Genomic DNA, 19339 nt, shown 5'->3' with positions numbered 1-19339 from the left:
TGAGGCTGGATTGCCAAAATATAATTTCACAGCTGTGAAAGAACTGTGACTGGAAGGCAGATCATCAATTCTATTCCAGAATACAGGTTTGTATCCAGGCTACAGAAGTGATCACACATTGGTCTGTACATAGGCAATCTGCAACTAGATTTTTGTTGGGCTTCCATCCATCAGAAATGCTTAGTATTTCCTGAACATGATTTTTAGAACAAAAGTTTCTGTATTTCATCAATTAAGGCATTACAACATTTTTATTATTATCATTTTAAGGCATTTAAGGTTATCATTGTGAAAGAGTAGAGGATGAAGTATGAGTTATTCAAAATGCTCTTTCATCATCCCTGTCTTAGCCAAATAAGAAATTGTAGCCTAAAATACAAAAGTATCTTCTAATATAATATGAACATTTTCAGATGCCTTTGCAGGATTTCGGTGCTAACCACCTTGCAGAGAAATTTCTTAACATTTCCATGTGTTCAAGGATGACAAAATGAAAACAGCCTTGTAATTCAAAAGAGCATTTGGCAAAAGTGGAAACAGAATTTAAATTTTCATTCAAGGTCACATCATGAGTCATAAACAGCTTCTCTTTGTATTATGCGGTATGTGAACTAGGAGATTATTTGGAATAATATTAATTTTCATACTGTATTAATATGCAGATACTTTTATCTCCTTAAATTAGTCATTGCACAGTCTGTTGCAAATACTAATTTTTGACAAAATTTGCACCACTTTATTGTTAAACATTTTTTACATCTTCCAACGTTCCTTTTTTATATCTTCAAATATTCCTGATGCAATTTCACATTGCCTTCAAAGTAAGCAGGCAGGAAAACGACTAATGGACTACCAACCTACCCATAGGGACAACTACTGGCACACTTTTATATCACTTTGTATTGGGATATCAATGGCCTTTTTAATAAAAAAATAAATAACATTAACCATTCATACTTACAAATAACAACCTAGTTCTAGGTGGACCTTGAAAAACATTCACATTGCTATGAATGACCTGACGTTGTGCACTTCATTGCTTCTGAAGAAGTCACTTCATCATTTTCTGCACTCTTACATTCTTAAGCAAACAAAAAGTTCTTCCTATAAACTGTGCTATACTTACGTTTATTACGGGCTCCACTTTCATGCTGTCTTCTTGATAGTTTATCATAAGCAACTGAGGTTCTTTTGCATAAACTGCAATAAGCCCTATAGCAATTATTGCTATCTTTACTGATCCAGCAAAATTATTTTTTCCATTCGTTTGGGAAATTGCAAAGCTCTCTCTGTTTAGGAAGAGTATTGTGATTTACTAAAGAAATTACTATTGCCATCACTGCCAAAATTATGATCCCTATAAGGATGTAGCTCAGCTGATGAAAAATGCTATGGTAGTTAAACTCAGACTTAATCTGCCTGCTCTGTGCAGAGCCAGACGTTAGATACTGTATTCTACGCAAATATTATTCAGTTACAAAAAAATATATATGTGATAAAATGCACTTTTTTTATTGAGGGGTTGAATACATAGGCTAATCTGAGTAGTAATTCCTCCAGGTAGACTTCAACTATACCAGAAATACATCTCATACTTTATTATTTTTTTATTTGTATTTCAGTGAGGGTTGAAATTCTCTTCATATAAAATGTATAAAGAAATAGAGGCTTCTGCAGTTTAAAAAGCTCTACACAGATGTAAAAATGTTATTTTGATGGAGATCACACATCAGAGCTACCTGGGGAGAAATAAAGTTTCATCAAAGTCAGGTTTGACTCAGTAATTCATAAGTCCCCCCGTCAAAGTCCTCTGCCATGCCTGCAGGAGAGTTTGCAGTGAGGCCTCCCTAGAAACTTCCAAGGTCTGTCTGAAGAATCTGTGTTTCATAGACCTGTTACACACACAGTAGGCACTAAGATTTAGCAAAAAAATACACTAACATCTCTTTGTGACAAGTATTTCGTTTTTACACAGCTATTAATGGCACTTCCCAAAAGACCAGCCTTTTCTTTTTTTTTCTTTTTTTTTCTTTTTTTTTCTTCTTGCAAACTGATCTTCATCTGGGTTACAGGTAGAACAAACAGCAAAATGTATTATGTTGTGATTTTCCTTTAAGATAGTTGGGTGGAGGGAGGAATATCTCTGTTTTATAAGATTTGTGAATAGTTTTTCTTTAACAAAACCCCAGTTTTTCAGGCTGAGATCTACAATGCAAGCAAGGCTTTACTGACCAGTTAATTCCTTGGTATAGTTCTGCAGAGGTTTGATAGACTGGCTGCAAGGCTTCATCTTATACCTGTAACAAAAGAATGAAATAGAAGATTGGATTTTAATCTAAGGGACGAGCCTTGGCAACACCATCTGACACATTCTTTTGTTCAAGATTTCTATTTCCTTATCTTTCGTGGCTCCTTATTCCAGTAACAAGGGGGCTTTGATAATAGAGATCCCTTTATGAAATATGGATCAAATATGACTCTAATAATTAACATCCTACCCCTACTACCTCACTTTCTGGAATTGCACTCTCAAGTATCAAATACAAAATACCTCCTTCCCCTTCCTGGGAATGTCCTGAATTCATAGTCCAGGCATGTTCTTTCTGCTTAAAATGGCCTTCCTGGAGGTCAGAACTGTTCTAAAATAATTTCAAGATACAACATTTCCACAATGTTTCATAAAGCATGTTACCATAAATCGCACTCACTGTATGCATACCTTACCAAATGTGTAATGCTTTGTTCTCCCTGAGCGCTCTCTGGAGACAAAATGCATTAGCAATGCAGATAACAGAGCACTCTGTCAAAGCTACCTTCCCTTTCTCTTTCAGCTGGTTAAGAAGTTCATGGCATAATGGTGACCAAAACTGAAGCTGTAAGATGGAGAACTTTTTTTCCACATAGGAAATAATGCAATTCTGTAGGTCTTGGCTAAGTCAGTCTGTTGTTCTGATTTCTTTCTTTTGGGAGAAGAAGTGTTTTTCTACCACACATAAAGAATTTATATTGGATAGGTATTCTTCTCAAAGCTGAGATCTGCTTCTCTCAAGAGAATTCTCTATGAGTAATTGCCTAACTAGTGGTCACTGAGCTGTAATTACTCCAAATGAAAGAAATTGTCATCATCCCTTACAGTGCAAACTGCACACACACTCCAAAAAGCATTCCCATTAGTCATATCTCCAGCCCAACCTGCACATTTTTTCTGCTGAAAACAGATATTGATTTGACACAGTGCTGAGATGATATGATGTATAACTGATTGTACAATTCAGTACAGTATTGGATTAGACTAATGCAGCCAGGTTTTCAATCTAATTACCTCTGCTCAGCTGATGGAGAGAGTTGTACCCTCTGCAATTGCTTTGGCAATTGCCAATATCACTTTATGATAATCTATTTAAACTGAAAAAATCCTAGTGAAATAAGAGCAGGCTGAGTTTCTTCCAGAACTTTTCTAATGTTCCTTGCACTTTTAAAAGAACATTAGGTTGGTAAATAAACATCTGAATCTTACTCATGCAAAAATCACAGAAGAAAATACTCAATATTTCCACCATCTTTGAAAGAGTCTCTGTATCACATGGACTGTCTAACACTGTCCCATGAGTGCACTCTGGCATGGCTTGTTCCTGGCAGTCAATGACAATAAATACTTGAATTGTGCAGCTGGCCCTGGATCTATACCCAAGACTTCCTCTGGTGTAAGACTAGCTAATGCATCTCTCCTTAGTCCTTGAACAGTATCTGTTTGATAAGACATATAGTCACAGATGGTCATCTAAAGTTCCACTGGAATTTCCCACTAGGTGGGAAATACATCATTGATATTCAGCTGGACAGAGAGAGGAACTAAAGCTTGCAAAATGAGCAAGAGACAGAAAGTACAGGTCGTCTCTGGTCATGAGTAGCTCCAGTTTTAAGCAGCAAAGAACTGCCAAAACTTCACAGAATACTTTTTCTTTAATGTTTTCTATTATCCACCACTTCTCATGGTCATCTAAGTCCCATCACTTTGCTCTCCTAGTATTTGGCAAAAGGACAATAATACATCCTGAAGCATGTCAGGAAAACCAGGCTCACTTGAGAGTCTTTTGGATCCATGAATGATCAGCATATAAAAAGACGTCTCAGAGACAATGAGATGATTGCCAAGAAGCTAAAGAACATCTTTGTATCAATACACAAACCAGAAAAAATAGGCACAATTTACCCACTCAGACTCTGCTTTGTGTGAGAACTCATTACAGAGTCTGTTTGGAACTGAAGTGACTGTAAAAAAGACACTTCATTTTTGTCCTTCAGAAAAAAGGACAAAAGTAGCAAACCATCAGGATTAAGATGGTGTCCATCCAATAGCTCTGGAAGAGCTCCACAATGAAATTGTTTAATTACTAAAGGTAGTGCATAATGGGTTTAAAACTGCCTTGCACACCTGAGGACTTGAAGGTGTCAAATATGATACTAACTGAAGTAATAGTTTCAGGGAGAACTGTGGAAGTCCAGTTTTGGAATCCTGATAGCTGCCCTTGGCATTGATAGCATATTAATATCACACTGAACAGACACATGGTCAGTATGATCCATTAGGGAAGAGTCCACATCGGGTTAGTTGGGTTTTTTTAGGAGGATGACTTACCTTGCAAGATCAAGAGACTTACCTGAAGATGTCAATGAGGAGCTGAATAAGGGTGATCATCTGGCTGATGAAGTATATTTTTACTTCTAAAAAGTCTTCAGCGAATTTCCTGAAGGTTAATTTCCTTAGCACTTCTCAAAAAAGAGATTGAAAAATAGACAGCAGTAGTGAGCAACCAGTTGATACAATGGTGGTCAGAAACAAGTGAAAGTCTTAAAGTGGTGTGTGCAGGAGCTTGTTCTGGTTAGCATATTCATGAAGGAACTGACTGTGAAGAACTGCATGACTTACAAGACTGAGTGCCTGAGCAGATCACAGCGGCTGATAGCTTTCAGTACAGATAAATGTAAAGTGATGAGCACTGGACAGAAGTAGTTCTAGTGTCACATCTGAAATGATGGGCTCTGAGCCCAGCACTAATACTCAGAAGTGAGATTGTTCCGTGAATATATCCATGTATTACTGAGTAACAGTGAGAAAAAATAAAAGAAAAAGGAAAAAAAATTAGGCTCTTGGTGAGAAAAAGAGACCAGAATAGCCAATGTTATTGTACCACTGTATGAATCCATTGTTTGCCTACGCCTTGAAAAATAGTTTAAATCCCCCTGTGTCAGAAAAGTGATATTAGAATTAGAAAAAAAATCCCACAAAAAGCAAAAAGGAGAATCTGAAATTAGAAACATCTTCTATATAAGAAACAATTGAGCAGGCTAGGATTTCTGAGTTTGAAAATACAATCATTTTGATGTGATAATGAGCTTTAAAAATCATGATTGGCATGGGGGTGGTAAATAGGAAGCAACTGCAAGTTGTGGGTTTTTTACTAGGAGAACTGCAGAGCTTCAAATGAAACTAGTGGGAGCCAGATTCAGAACAAACAAAAGAACTATTTGTTCTTTGTGCATAACATACCTGACAAATTGCAATCTTTGCCAAATGATGCCATGGGATTACAGAGCATTTGTACGATCACCTTCCATTCAGCAAGCACCTATTAACTGAGAACGTGATCGTGTGTCAGGACAATCACATGAATCCCTATGTCCAGACCTGCTTTTCAATGATTATGCATTTGATGGGTTGTTTAGGACCTGGAAAAAGTAAACCCAAGCAAGATGACTAGTGAAAAAGAAGAAATGCTGCAGATAAATCATGTACAGTATATTACTTTTTTTCTTTTTCTTTAATGCCATGAGTGCCCTGAAGAGGCAGGAATCCTATTGTCACACCTGGCTCACAGGCACCAAGACAATCAGCAACAGAGTGCCATGTATCAGGGCAGGAATCTGCTGGCTGCAAGCCAGTGAGTCACTGATGTCATGTTCCAGGTGTTTGTAAGTGGTAGATTAAGAAGTTCAGGCCCCTGGAGAATTGGTACAACCGATGGCCCTGCTGTGCACTGTAAATCACTGGAAATAGCTTGCAATTAACCAGGACTGTTGCAGGGCTTGTCAATGTAGTCTATTCTACTGCTTATCAGGAAGGCCCAAAACCTCTATGATGGATTCTTAGCAGATGTAAATTCTAATCAGTTTAAGTTAGAGTTTTAAAGTTTCAGAATCAGCTTTAAAAAAAAAAAAAAGGGAAAATAAATCTCAAAACCTGGACAAAAGGGACAATTCTATCTCTCCTATCATGTATGACTGCTCCAGCTTCACATTCAGAAAACTGCCATCCAATGAACAGTCACTGGCTAAATAGTAATCTGTTCTAGTGTCTTGCATCCATCACTTAAAAAACCCCCCACTTTTACATTTATGTCATCACATCCAAAACTTTGGACCTCATCTAAACCCCCATCCCCCTGAAGCCAGAGCAGACTGCCATGGAATTCAGCTGCCACTGGAACAGACTCTGAGCTTGCTATCAAACTGAATATAGATCTGGGTTCATTTCAAGTTGGATGTAGAGCAGTTTGATAGCATTGACATCAGTGAAACTACACAGGTGTGCAAGCAGACCAGACTTCATTCTGTTTGCCGCTGTTCATCTGAATACAGGAATTGAGTCCATGAGGTAACAAAATGGCACTGTTCAGAATCAGTGGAGACACAAAACAGAAGATTAAATAGAAATAAAATTTTCCAAGGGCTAATAATAGTATTTTACATGTGGGAAAAACTGCTTTAGACTGTTTATGCCATGTCCAGGGTTTCAAAAATCAGTGTCAATCACTCTTTCAGGACAGAATGAAATCAAACCATATCTAAAAAATGGTGCATTTATTAGGATTTCAGGAAAAATTGTTCTTGATGTTATCTCTGGGATGAGTTAGTCTGTACAAGAATGACATAAAAATATTCTTGCCTCCAGAGTTTTACCAGCATAATCTGTCTGTAACACCTACAGAAGACGATACTGTGTTGCAGGAATGTGGAATCAGCCTTTTTCAGCAGGAAATATTTGGAACATCTTGAAATATGTCATTGTCATATATGTGTCTGCTGCTGGTCTCTCGAGATATATCTTCTTGCACATATAAATACTACTTACAGTCTTCATCATAGAATAGACATAGCCTACTGTGGTATCTGGACTACGGAGAAGACAACGAAAGGTAAAACAGAAAGAAAAAAAATAATATATTTATATCATCTGAATAATTGCTGTGAAGAAATCAGGACCTGCTGACAAGTTTCTATTAAAATCTTTTCCATTGCTATAGACTAAGTGCCACAAATTCACACAATTTACCAATACATTAATCATAGACTCACAGAATGGTTTGGGTTGGAAGCAACCTTAGAGACCATCTTGTTCCTCCCCCCCACCCCCATTATGAGCAAGGACATCTCCAACTAGACCAGGTTGCTCAAAGCCCCATCCGGCCTGGCCTCAACCACTTCCAGGGAGTGGGCAACCACAACTTCCCTGGGCAACCTGTGCCAGTGTCTACCTTCACAGTGAAAAACTTCTTCCTTATATCTAGTCTAAATCTATCCTCTTCCAGTTTATAGCCATTACCTCTCATCCAGTTATGCCTAGTCACTCCCATCTGGCTGAATATTCCTCTTGGTCAGATCCAGTTGCAAGAGATGATGTTGCTGACAAGTGCTACCAGGTAAAGAATCCTCCCTTAGAGGGGGCATAGTACTGAAGTCAGTTAGATGTTAGAAAGAAAACTGAATTTAGGTTTTTTGTTTATTGTTGGGGTTATTTAAGACTGACCACATTTTTTTGACCTGTACCTCTTTTTCTTAAAGAAAATCCACCAGTAAAGAAGCCATATTGGTGGGAAAGAAGACAACCTACAAGAAAATACTTGGAACTGACCAGTTCTTGCCCAACTCCTTCACTCCTAATCACACAGTGAGAAACTTGAATGGCTTCTGAGAAGCACTCAGCACCCACAAGATTCTATCCACTCCCATGTTCCTGTGCAAAGCAGGACCAGAAGCACAATGTGGGTGCCAGAGAAAAACCTACTTCAAGTCTGTCGGTCCACAAAATTTCCAATAGCTCAGCTGTTTCCAGTCTGTGGAATTCTGCAGGGCTGCATCAGACAACTATAGATAGTGCATTTGTTAAAAATAATACTCATGGACCTTTTGCATAAACATTCTCATAGGGAATCAAATCTCTCAAACAGGATGGTCAGTTGCTGTCTGGATGAGAGTCTGCATTGAAAGCAGTCTTGCATCAGCATCTTCACTGGATCAAGATGGGATGCCACAGCCTGTTCTGATGATGTGTTTACAGTCCACCTGATCTGTGGTCCTACATGAATGCTACAGCACATGAATGATCCTTTTCTATTAATTATCTTTAAAAATGCACACAATGATTTCTAACTTTCATTCTACGTACAAAGAATGTCTTGCCCATCATAGAATCACAGAATGGTTGGAGTTGGAAGGGACCTTAAAGATCACCTAGTTCCAACCCCCCTTACAATAGGCAAGGACAACCTCTACTACATCAGGCTATCCCTAAGCCCCATCCATCCTGCCCTTAAACAGGGGAGTCTAAGTTAGAAGGGGCTTAAGAAGGTCATCTAATCCAACCTCCTGCTGCCTCCCTTCTTAATTAGTTCAGGTTGCTTAAGCAGTTACCTACTTAAATCTTGAAGACTTCCAAAGACATTTCTGCATCTGCATTCTGCTGACTATTTAAAACCATCCATGTACAGTTTGGCCAGTTCCTTCACCTACTGCAGGAACTGGGAGTATCACTGGGACTGCCCAGGATTTCTCCACCCAGGGAGTTCACCAACACATTGAAGATACAAATAGTGCCTATCAACTGGTACGGGCTTAGCAGACAATTATCTGAAATTCCTACCTGTATAACTGTAACAATCAGTCAGTTGCTTTGGTGTGAAACAGCTAAGAGACCAGTCTATCACCTTGTCCCAAGCCATTCCATTGCCTTATCCACACATAGACTATCTAGGGAGTTCCTGGATCACTCAGGAAGCTGAAGATGAAATGTATTGGGCAGATGCACAGATACAGCACCAGTGTCCATCTACATCACAAATTTTGATTTAATAATTTTATCACAGTTGTAGTTTTAATTTAAACTTGCAACAAGTGCTTCATTCTTGGGTTTAACCATGCCTACCACTTCACTGAATGTAATACTAGCAAACACATAATTAAGGGATAAAAGAAATGTTTCCCACTTCAGCACTTCCAAGCATTCAGCCATGTGATACTGTCACATTTATGAAGCAGAATTCTATTTATATGTCCAAGGACCTGTCATAGCAGCCTCAGCATCAAATGGCTGCTCTGCTGGTGTGAGGAGATAGCTGCTAATGGGAAATATTACGGAGCTCTTGTGAATGGAAGTGGACAAACCTCATGATACACAATATTGCCACTTCCTCTAGGAGTAATTTCAGTACAATTTTGCATCTCTAAAAAATAGGTGTTTTTATCACAGAGTGATGCCACTAAGGAATTATCTGGCTACATGTGCTTCATCAATCCATTTTAGAGAAATTAATTTTAGGAATTAATATCTGTCTTGGACATATGGCTACCTCACAGTTTTTACTCTGGTTAAAACTAACTAATTAACTAATATAACATTTCCAACAAAGCACCACCATCATCTTTTGGTTTACCCCAAGACATACTGACAATGACCTCATTAACAAAGAAAATGAAACGAGACATCTAAATCACATAAACTAATGTAGAATGGATGTGTCCTCCATATTTGCATGTAAGCTTCTCATACTAACCCAGTGATTGTTGGTACTCCAAAAAAAATCCCATTGACTTTTCCTCTAGCTTTGTGTTATTGAGCAGAATCCAGTGATAAGAAGCTGTACTTAGGCATTCCTCCTACATGCTTGAGAGGACACACCATTTTTTTGGATTCCACAGCTTTTTTTTCCTTTATTGCTTTTTGTAGCATGATAACTTTTAAAAATAATATCGTTTCATTCCTGTCAGTGTTATTTTATTGGAAATTCTGCCAGCTGCATTCTTATAATTGACCTGGATTTGGGACAGAACAGTGTTCGCAGCACTTACTCTTTTCAATGGGAAAGGTTTGCCATCTTAGGGTAAGAGATGCAATTAGACATGTCCTTGGCTCAAAGGTTCAGACTTGCCCTGTCCCATGCATAGTCCAGCACTGCAATGATAATAAAATGATCCCTTTATAGCCATAGTACTAACAGCATTCAGACCAAACCTGTGACATTTCGGGTTGATCTGGAATAGAAATTACAGTTTTTTCCTTTGAGTGAGGAAGGGTTTCTGCAGCTTCCCAGGAAGGCCAGCCCAGTGAGAAGAGAGCTGAGCACAGCAGCAATTCAAGTGGAAAAACACCACTTACAGCTTAGACCTATACACCTTTCTCGTAGGGGATTGGGGTACACAGAAAACTGAGGTATGTTCCATACACACATACCTGCCTCAGATCTGCTCTCTGCTCCTTACAGAGCTTGTCATCCCATATCCTCTGTGCCCACAGCAATATGTACACATTGTCCAGAAGTGACTATGTCATTTGTAGCACTGCCAAGCTTAATCTACCTGTGAAGGTGCCTGACAGTATAATTTGATATATACACAAAAGTACCTGTTACTACCTGTGGAGCTCAGACATTCTATGTCTTAGCACTACTTCTTAAGAATCATAGAACAGTTCTTCAGTTAAGAGAAGCAAAATCAGCAACTAGAGGTCTTGTAGAGGAAATCTATTGTTAGTCAAAGTAATCAGAAAAGCCCAGTTAAGTAGACTTGCATCTTCACATAGCCATGAACCCACAACCTGAACTTTACTATCTAGAGTTCCTTACTGAGATTGAAGCACTAGTTGGATGTGCCATAGGAGTCTGGGTACTGAGGATATGCCAAGCAGTGATCTATATTACTAGGATTTACTTGCCAAAAGGTCAGTGCTCCGGGATGTCACATTGCCATTGGAGAAATAACTAACTACAGATAGGTCATCATTCATCAGGAAGGGATGGAGACGTCAGAAAACATTATACATGAATGATGCCACGTGAGTTCTTACCCCCAACAAGGGATTGCCATACCAGCCAGCTCAGTGCAGATGCTCACCAGTGTTATCTCTGTCTGTTCTAGGGTCCTTTTGGCTCCTTGACCCTTCTCCACAGGCTGATCTTATGCAGGCTTTGGAACACCACCATGACCCTGCACAATCTCTATCTATTGCTGGTTTATGCCTATATTATCTCACCAATTAAAAGTGTAGCCCAATGCTATTTTTAAAGAAAAACAGAGAAATAACTGTATCTTCTGAAATAAGGATGGAGGGGTAATCTCCTGTTGTAATTCATAGCTGTCACCCATGACAACTGTCATGACTGTAGCACTTTAAGGCATCCCTGAGTGAGACAGCAGCATCTCATGGTGACAAAGCTAAGATATAAACAGGGGCTGTAGAGAAAGAGATCTCTCTGTACCCATTAATGCTGGGAGATCATCTACCAATGCTGCAACACAGCTTTATATCCTGGCTGGAGTCCAGGCTTTGCTACAATTAGCATATTAGCTTCAATTATGTGAGCCTGCAGCTAGCCTTTAGCTAGTTTCTCTATAATTTATCTTGGGAAGAAGTTTGATCTCAGCTGTCTTGTTCCTGATGTAGCTTGATTCAGAGTGAATTTTATGCAGAATATTCCTTCTCTGGCTGACATGTTGCCTATTTCTAGCAGCTCTGGAGTCAAGATTCTCTTTCATGACTCAGGAAACCTGTGATGGGTTCCCCTGTGTGCACAGCTTGGGTGCTGGTTGTTTGAAGATGTCCAAAATATCCTGAAAAAGCCTTAAGTTTATATCTCACTCCAAGATTAGTTTTATAAGGAACTCACCATGAAAGGGTCAATCTGCAGCTTTTCAGTGTGCCTACCCTCTAGGAGAAAGAAGAACCCCACCAGGCACACCCCAGGAAAGCTGGGAGAAAGGTCTCATGTTAAAATACTGGCTGGTGACTCAGACTTCAGCTGGCTTCCCTGTTTCATTGTAAACTTTATGGGCATGATCTGGGCAAAATTAATTAATATTGCTATTTATTTGTACAGGGTGGGCAGGGTTAACAACAATGACTTATGAAGCTGACTATAACGCAGTAAGAATAAATTTGCAGATAGTTGTGAGGCATTTAGACACTGCCATGGAAGATGCCATGGAAATGCCTGGCCAAAAATGCTAGGTATTAAATTATGTTAATATCTTAACCTTCCATCAGCAAGATAGAGGCCTAAAGGGCATCCTTTATTCTGAGACAAATTCCTTCTCTCCCCTCAAAACACATGAGGAACAAAAACACATGAGGAACAAAAAGGCTAAAGGATGCTGAAAAACTGAGAGCTGCTTAAGCTAAAAAGGGAATGGATATGAAGGACTAGAAGAAAATGTAGTGGCCCTCTTGGGCCTCCAGTTGAAAAGAGAAAACCATGACCACTTCTTGTGGTGACCCTGAAAGAGAGGTTAGGGGGGAGAGCAACATCTCTAGGCATTTTGTTCTTAGATACAGCAAGATAAAGCACCTCACATTAACTCATGACAATGTGGGAAAATGGAAGAGAAAATATTGATTGACTGCTTTTTTAAAGTGAGGTACAAAATGGAACACATATCACCAGAACAATCTCTGATAAATGAGATCAGAGAAAAGAAGAGATGCCCCAGCTATACAGTATTCATGGGAGTTAACTATCTGTGGATATTCCACATCACTCTTTTCACAGAGTTATGATCTGATACTTAATTTTTCCAGCACATTGTGGTTTTGGCAGGAATTTTTTATTATCTTGCATAAGAACCAAATTGTTTTGCGGCTTTAGTATGACAAACTCATGCTCTTCTTCAGGGTGATTCTAAAAAATGAGGAGATAGAAAGAGCTTTCAGTGATGCACAGCCCTTATGTGTTGCATTGTTACAAGACATGTATCATCATCTTCCCACACATTTTTTATGCAAGAAATCTACAGGATGCTCAGCTTGGTGCTCCACAGTATGCCACCACAACTAAACAAATGACAGGAAATTGGCAGCATGCTGTGGATTTGCTTTCTGCAACTGAATGGAAAACACTGTTCGGTATGGACCTCCTGCCCTTCCATCTCCACCCACTCCTGCCATACCATCAGGTTTCCAAAACAGCTCTCCAATTGAAGAAAGCCTCAATCCATAAAGCTTCTCCTCCTCTCCCCAACAGCACTCCACATAAAATAAATAAATAAATAAATAAATAAATAAACAAACAAATAAATAAATAAATAGAAGGGAAAGCTGGAAAATACTTCATTAGGAGTTTCAAGAGGAGTTAGAGTGGGTGGGATGTAATGACTCCATCTGTGTTTTTGTTATAATTTCATCTGGAAACTAAGCAGTCCATTGCACATGCCACTATAAGTAACAGTCTGTGCCTCAGACTGTTCACCCCATAAAAAAATTAATAATTACAGTTAACAGTGCCAGTGCTCTCAAGTGGCCAACTTTGAGCTACACCTAATGCTTCTATATGCCACTCACAAGAAATTTGAAAAAGTAGTTCAGGAAGGCCTGGAATCGTGCATCTTTCTTGCTTTAAAATGAGACTAGTGCAAGCTGAGAAGTGTGTTGCCAGTGCTGTATCCTATCATCTCCAGGGTTAAGTTTGCTTGCAGGCTGGAGGCAGCTGACTGACACCCTGCCCCAGGGCCTAGCCTGCATCCCATTAAATCAAAGGCATTGGGCACATAGTATCTTTGAACCTAAGGAGCTGCAGAGAACTCCAAAGTCAAAAAGTCTATCATGCTGCTCTTAATGACCCTAGTCTGGACAGATTTCCTTGTGGATCAAACTTACAAATACACAGCAATACTATAGATATAAGCACCAATTCTGTACCTTTGCTATCTTGCATTATTTGCTAGACTATATCTACCCAGTCACAGAGAGTGGCCCTGGGCACACCCCAAGCCAAGCAAGCATCTTGTCTGTGTTATTTACCAGATGAAGCAAACCCCAAAGGGTTTTTTGTCTGTGCCATCCTTCATCATGTTCAACTCCAGTACCTGGGATACTCAGGATGCCCAAGACTTGGGATGTCAAAATTGGAATGAAGAGACAGCACATACTATTTATACAGCCTTGTTCAGGAGTAAAGCAGGCACAGGCTTTTCAGGTTCTCCTTGAAATGCATTGCAGAAGCATAAATAAATGTACACTTCACACATATTAGACTTCAACTTGGATAAAAGCACCTCAAAAAAATGAGGTGTCTTATAGGAGAAATGTCATTTCAAATCTGAGTCCAATTCAGCAATGTCTTCCTGGGGGCTATCCAGTCTGGGACCAGATTGAAACCCAAGCATTTGTGTATGTGCACTGTTTTCTCTCCCAAGAAGTTCTTGGCAAGAAGGCATGTAATTTCCAGCAGAGCTATCTGGGAAAGGAAGTACAATTAAGTCTGCAAAAGCCAGGCAAAATCTAACCCTTAAAGTGAACTGCTGCTCAAAACAATTATAGTTATTATATTGGATAAAACTCACCAATATGTTCAAGTAGAAGCTTGAGGAAAGACAGATGTGAGGCCTGGATCTTAAGACAAATGCAGGGGTCAAATTCTGTCCCTACCAGATGGCCTTATGATTACACAACATTTCAGCACAGTGCTGGAGTTTGAGATTTTCTATCTATCATCTTGCAAGAAGGAGCTTCAGATGAGTTTCAACAGTAAATATGCACCATTGACTTTTATTCAGCTTCATTTAAAAGGCTCTTGCAATACACTTTTGAAAATGTACTTCTGTTTTATGACTTTTACTTTCTCATACTCTCCTCCTTAATCTCTTTCTTTCCTTCTAGATCTTTAATTGTGTAGAAGAACCACTGTGATGTATTTAATTTTCATATAATTTCCCTGTTTGGCAATAGTACCCCCAATTAACTACTGTTCTCATTAACCAATTTACTCATTTATAATCAAGGGCAATGGCTTTAACAATTATAATAATATGCCTTGTTAATAATGTCTTAATGAGGATTATCCTTATACTGCTCTCAGAAGGTTCTCCTTTTCCCTAAAATGAAAAAAGACATATTAATGCAAAATAACCTTGGCTAAGTGTTTTGTTGGAATGAAAATAAAATATGGAAAAGTACTGGGTTTTTTTTTTTCTTTTTTACCTCTATAGGCTACTATTTAGAAATTCTTACAGGACTTACCAGAGGTGGAGTACATGATGCACTAGTCCATAAATAAGTTCTGGCCTCAGCCCTCTTTCTCACTGGCTATAAGTAGGCTCCTTTACATCCTCAGTTGCACTGGGGTGGGGTCAGGTTTATCAGTTTCACTGCACGAAGCAAACCGAATACTGTTAATTAATTTAGCAGTGAAAGTAAAACAAAAATGAAAAGATCTAGTCAAGTGTTTGCCAAATTAAATTAAAAGACCAAATCTAAGAGAATCTTCTCCTGTAAAATTATTTTAGGAAACACAATAAACCTGCAATGACTGAACATATGTTCTGCTAGCGGTAGCATTGAAAATTTAACCTCTAGAATAAGTAACTAATGAGACAGGTTTATTGATGATCAAAACGAATCTGGCATGAACATTTTATAAACAGAAGTTCAGACACTCACAGGTAAAATAGAGAAGCTGCAAAAGAAAGCTTGCATTTAAAATAAAAGGGAACAGAAGCATAAATCAGTGCATGGTCAGGCAACTTCTGGAAGTTTCAATGTTAGAGGAAGAAGCACTTGGTAAAAGATAGCTCTATAATGTATCTGAACTGATACAGAACTGAAAATATATCTCACTTTTTCCAAAACAGAGAGCACCGACAAACTGGTCTGACAGTCTCTGAGGAGCAGCAATCTATTCACTATCACCTGTGCAGCATGTGCACCTTTTGCCATGCTGCATTCTGTACATGTGAAGACCCACTGACTTCTGATCTTTACTGTGGTTGTGGTTTAACCTCAGTTGGCAACTAAGCAACATGTGGCTGCCCACTCACCTCCCTCACCTCCTGCCAAGTGGGATGAGCAAGAGAATTGGAAGAGCAACAGTGCGAAAAGTCATGGGCTGAGATGAAGACAGTTAATTAGGTAAGGAAAAAGCTGCATGCACAAGCAAAGCCAACCAAGGAATTCATTCCCCAGTTCCCACGAGCAGGCAGGGGCTCAGCCATCCCTAGATCTGCAGTGCTCCTTCACATATAATGGTTACTTGGGAAGACAAATACCATCACTTCAAATGTCCCTCCCTCCCTCTCTCCTTCTTCCCCCAGATTTGTCTGCTGAACATGACAGCATACAGTATGGAATATCCCTTTGGTCAGTTGGGGTCAACAGTCCCAGCTTTGTCCTCTCCCAACTCTTTGTGCACCCCCAGCCCACCTGCTGGTGGGGCGGTGTGAGAAGCAGAAAAGGGCTTGGCTCTCTGTGAGCACTGCTCAGCAACAACAAAAACATCTCTATATTATCAACACTGTGTTCAGCATAAATCCAAAACACAGCCTCACACTAGCACACTACTTATCACAACTAAAACCAGCACAATTATATCTTGAAATTATTTATAAAACCTTTAACCAGTCCATCTTCCTGTATGTTACTCAGACGTCCCTGTATTCCCCATTTATTCACTGTTAAGGTTTGAATCTTGCCTTTGGTGACCAATTAGGATTTTAAGGCATACATAGCTGAGGAAAACAGTTGAATCTCATTAGTTCTAAGCACTGGAGACATGAAACATCATAAGAATCTGTGATGAGATGGAGTTAAATTTCTCTTCAGAAGTCAATATTATTTACCAGCATCTGGAAATGTTAGTTTGCCATTATCAGTTCTTTTCTGTCTTATATTTTGTTTTAAATGAGTGGAAAATAGGAAGATAAAAAAAGCAATGTCCCACCAATGTTTCTCTCTCAATTAAGCCTTTGCAGCTACATCTACAAAGTGTCTAAATACATGCAGTTCAGTGTTTAGTATACTGTAAAAATGGTAAATGCCACACAATTTCTCAGTATTTTGCAGAGATGCCAGATCAAGCCCTTTTCACCCTACGCATCTGACCACACCTTTAATTTATGGTTTTTGATCAAGCACAAAATTTGAAACCAGCCTCAGAATTAATTTGCGTAAGAAGAGAAATATATAACACACAAATAAATTTAATTACTTTCTATTATTCCCTGGAAGGTTCCCTTTGTATCAACAAATACGTATGGATGAAAACTTGGCTGCACTAAACCCATTGGGCATTTTCCTACTGACTTAATTGGAGGCACTATTTAACCTGGTGTCTTACAAGGAGTAGATTTTACTCTCCCTTGAGAAGTGACTGTCTTTACTGTGGGACAAACAGTATACTTTCTGTAACAATTCTGCGGCAGCTTATACAAGTGATAAGATCTTAATGAACAAACTTTGATGGGCTCTGAGATCATATGAGAAGGTAATTAATTAATAGAATAGTGTGTGTCCAAAATAAAATGAAACAAAACCAAAACAAACAAAACCCAACAACCAACAACAACAAAGTATTCTTTTGATCTCTTCCTTGGGCTTTGAAACAATGTGAACCATCTGATTTGGTACTGAATTTAACAATGAGGACCTTGCCCTTGACTGGGTACAAGCTACTTCTAAATCACCAGTGTGCCAGTTTAATTCCTTTTTTTCCTGGAAGAATTTAAAGCCAAACTTAATTAAGCAGGTGACATTGTGAGAGGACATACAGGAAACTGTTTAAAATATGAGTCTTATGTGACTTGGTTCTTGATATCAATACTATTTTGAATGCCTAAGTTATAATTGTTTAAAAACATTTCTTAAATGAAGTTTACCTGTGGCCGGCATTTGTACTATTTTGTACAGATCTATGTCTTCCTTTACACTGAAAGACAAGCATTTTCCTACAGGATATTATATGCACTGAGCTGTCTTTGATTACAATTTGTTTCTCCCCAGTTGAAAGTGTTTGGGGTACACAGCCTTCAGAGACAGACAACTTCATTTTTTATTACAGAAAGCAAGTTGAAGCTAGAGGGGAAGAACTGGGGATGGATCCAAGCAGCACCTGCCCTGACAGTTTTTAGTGCTTACTTCACTGTTAGTGGACATCAATATTTTTCTTCCTGAGTTTGCAGGACTGCCTTGACTATCATATAAGTAGAGATAAGAGAGGCCACAGAGAAAGACAGATGTAAGGAAGCACAGCTGAAGGATGGGGATTAATATACTAGCTTCATGATATGTTGGTAAAAATATGCATAAAACATGACAGACACAAAAAAGGACACTGGCCATGTAGAAACCATGACCTTCTCAGTACAAAACCTTCCTATAAGCCAATGCACAGCTTTAGGTCACCAATAGACTTGGAAAACTTTGGAAAACCGAACTACCAATACATTTTTTCATACTTTGTAGCCAAAATCTTGGCCCTGTTAGACTGCAGTAGGTTACAAATCACTGGGATTTCAAGGGTAATGAACCCTTCCACTCCAATCATTTCACTTCTTTGAAAGCCTATGATTCAGCCAAAATTGGAATTTGTTTTCTCATTTGTATAGTGATATCCATTCACTCACTTAGAGCTGCAGAGTAGATTTGCCGTTCAATTATCCCTGGACACTAAAACACACTGAACTAATAAGTAAAAATAAATACAAGTGGGCAAAGAAGGCCAAAAGTTTCAAAACCTGACATGCCACCAGATTAAATCCTTAGTTGGAAAATAAAAATAGCCATGTTCTGATCAAAGCATATGAACAGTATATGAACAAGGAAAACAATAAAGACAATACAGACTGGTTTGATTCAAGAAATGGCCAACCAGCTGGCCAATTTGCAAGATGGATTAGTTCTTCACACACAACTATCAAAATCTAGACATATCTCCACAATGTCACGGCACATAAGTATATCAGACTTCAGTTTATAATCATTAATTTTTTAGAGACGGTTGCTGTAACCCATTTGGCATCAGCCAGCATGCACTACTTGAATACCTTCACCTACTTGTTCTGAAGGGCAGTGGCAGAAACAGGAATTATTCCACCTCTCTTCATTCCTATTAAAACAAGCACTCCTTAGCACAGGTCTGTGCTAAACATTGACACTCTCAGTCTCAAATCCATCTTCATCTGTTGAGGTAATATCTCTGTTCTGGTCTCCTGGGCCAGTTATTACTTCTTCCAACTTGTGATGAAAAGCTGGTAAACCGTAGCAGAAGTGAAAAGGCCACTATTCAGTCCTCTAGAAAAAATG

The sequence above is a fragment of the Gallinula chloropus genome (genome assembly GCF_964237585.1).
Source record: "Gallinula chloropus genome assembly, chromosome: 2".
Lineage (NCBI taxonomy): Eukaryota > Metazoa > Chordata > Aves > Gruiformes > Rallidae > Gallinula > Gallinula chloropus.
This window is presented reverse-complemented; position numbering follows the sequence as displayed.